This window comes from Protobothrops mucrosquamatus, unplaced genomic scaffold (genome assembly GCF_001527695.2).
Source record: "Protobothrops mucrosquamatus isolate PMUCROS unplaced genomic scaffold, P.Mucros_1.0 scaffold464, whole genome shotgun sequence".
Lineage (NCBI taxonomy): Eukaryota > Metazoa > Chordata > Lepidosauria > Squamata > Viperidae > Protobothrops > Protobothrops mucrosquamatus.
Window position 1 is genome coordinate 1,406,611 of NW_015386785.1, and position 3,033 is coordinate 1,409,643.

Genomic DNA, 3,033 nt, shown 5'->3' on the forward strand with positions numbered 1-3,033 from the left:
TTTCCCTTTTTATAAATTGGGACCACAATTGCCAAGCCCCAATCCTCTGGGACATGGCCGGTGGAGTCAATATAGGTGAATAGCGCTGCCAGGACGGGTATCCACCACTCCATATTATTCTTTAGTAATTCAGCCGAAATGAAGTCAGCTCCTGGAGCCTTCCTGATCCTGAGTTGGCCAATGAGGGATTTAATTTCGGACTCTGAAACTGGAGGTCACTCGGGTAAATCCTTCATTATAGACCTTGTACTCTCGCTGGAGGGGTCTTCATACATTCTCCGAAAATGAAGTTCCCAGGTTATAGGAGATATATGACAGCCTAATGGGGTATAGATTCTTTCAGAGTGGCAAGCTATTAGACGCCAAAATAAGGAGGAGTTCTTTTGCTTTGCTGCCACGATGAGCTGTTCCCAGGAAGACCTTGTGTCTCATCTCTTCTTGAATGCAATCAATTGCTTGATTGTTTTTTGAGTGTAAGTAACTGTTTAAGAATTGCTTTACTGCTATATCCAGTCTCACTTTTGTACTCCTTGTATGCCAAGTTAAGGGCTTTCTTGGCTTCTATGCAATCCTTATCAAACCATGGTCCCTTCCAACTTTATTATTATTATTATTATTATTATTATTATTATTATTATTATTATTATTATTATTAAGAAATTAAATTTGTTTGCCAACTTGGCATATGAGGGAGGCGTTGGATTGTATAGGAACCTCCGATGGTGGGTATTGATGTTTCATAAATAATGTATAATCATCTGGTCCCAATCTGGCATTAAAGTCTCCTCCTAGTAGGACCCTGGCATTTGGGTATTCCATGAGTTGTTTATTAATGTAGTGTTCCAACTCCAGCCATACAGCAGTGGTTTCAGCTTTTCTTAGTGAAGGAGGGAGATAAACATTAAGTATCAAAAGCAGGACTGAGTCCAACTTGAGGAGAAGGGCCATAGTTGAATGGTTTAAAGGGGCAATAAGTGTGGACTATGCTCTCAAGTTGGTAGAAATAAATATACCCAGCCCTCCTTTCAGTCTCCCTGGGCCTCTGCCTTGCCTTGCTTCCAGCTTATATGAATAATAGCCATTAGGCAGGAGATCATCAACAGTCCAAGTCTCTTGCACAAGTATAATATCTTTACCTTTCAGAGGATCAGAGTGATTTACGGTCTCTAAATTGATACCACTCAGCTACATTCCATGACATGATGTTTAAAGTGTTTTTCTTGCACTGGTCTTCATATAGTCAGTTCAAGTTCTTCATAGGGACACTTGTTGGAGGATAGTTATAATAATAATTGTTATTTGATGCATTAGATTGAGTAGTTGTTGTCAATGCTTCTTTTAAACCATCCAGTCTCTGTGTATTATTAGCTTGCTCAGGTTCTGGCAATACATCGTTAAAGTCTATCAACATTTCTTCTGGCACGCCCTCAGCAGAATCAATGACTGTGGGTAACTCTGTTTGTGGATCATTTCTCTGTTTTCTCAAGGTCAATTCAGCTGCCCTTGCTTCAAGCTTATCAGTATGAGGTCTGCTGCCGCTTGGATTTAAAGCAACAGTTCCCTCATGGAGAGACTGAACCAGGAGTGGGCACAGGTTCCCTGAGCAGAAGACAAGTATTGGAAATATTGAAAAACTGCTCAGGAAGTGCTTCATCCTAAAAAGCATTGAGGGAATTATGGACTGCTTGAAGGATAACAAAATTTGCAATATTGCCTTCTTGCTGGCAACCACTTTGCATGTAATAAATCAATCTGAGTATACTCGCAGCGGAGCAGCTGGCTCAGAGATTGCCTAATAGCTTTTCTATCACTCCAACTCCTCTATTCCTTCTGTTGTCGTAGATTTGCAAGGTAACCTGGTTGGTCTGTAAACTGAGGTTATAATGGTCACCTCTAGAACTATCTGAGTGTTGTTTTCTTTGTGGATATTCTTTCCTCTCTTGTTTATAGAAGGGAGAGAGGGGCCTATTCTAGTTTCCATTTCTGCATTAGCCATCCCATGTCTATCATTATGTGTCCTCCTGTGTCCTTCTCCAATGTTTGTTTGACTGCTGATAAACTTTGCAAAAGACTCTTTCAAGCAGTCAACCTTATTTGTGACAATTGATAAAAGTTCGTAGATTGAATTTACAGTTTGAGCTGTGAGCAAAAATTGTCTGGAAAGGAGATCTGTTTCATTCTCTCTTACTAAGTTTGTTACTATCCCATCCTGTGCAGGAAAAGCGGGTGCTGAATTCCAGGGAAGGGAGCTATTTTCTGTGAAAGAAACAGAAAGTTCTATATGCTGTTTGCTTTCAAGTTCCGTTTGTAAATCACATTCCAATGGGTTAAAAGTAGGTTAAAATTGGTTAAAAGTAGGTTAAAATGCAGTGTTAAGTCTTCCGGTTTGAATCATGGCGCCGATGGCAGCTCCTCTGTGAGCTGTCCACCCTGAAGACACCTAAGAGCCGCAGGAACAGCTGTTCCGCGGCTCAGAATCCCCTTCCCTGGGCAAAGGGGTGGGGGTGAGCTTCTCCGATAGGGGTAGAGCTCTCTAGCCCTTGCATTTTGACAGCTGTGAGGGCTAAGGTGAGCTCCCCCGGAGTCAGAGATTCCTCCATGCTTCAGGCTGCCTTCGTTGAAACGAAGCTAGACGCGGATTCAGCCTTTGCCTTTCTAGGAAAGCGTGAGTTGAATTTTACAGGCAGACAGAGCCTACCAGGAGGATTTAAAAATTGTTTGGACTGAAACCTTAACTCTAGAATTAAAGTATCTTCTTTGTTTTTTATGTTAACTGGAAGAAAAAGAAGAATATGGCTGCGAATGAGCGTTTCTGAATTTTCAATTGAAAGTGTATGAGACTTTCACTTTCTGGAGACTTTCTTTTGGATTACTATTGTAACAGATTTAGTTACTTTGAGCTGGTTGGATAAGCTTTCTGTTTTTACCACTGCTTGAGGTGATTACAAGACTTTACAAGATTTATATATGACCTCTACAAGATTTTAACTTATGTTTATAAGTGAAACTATATGAGAAGGAGGAGAGAAGTAA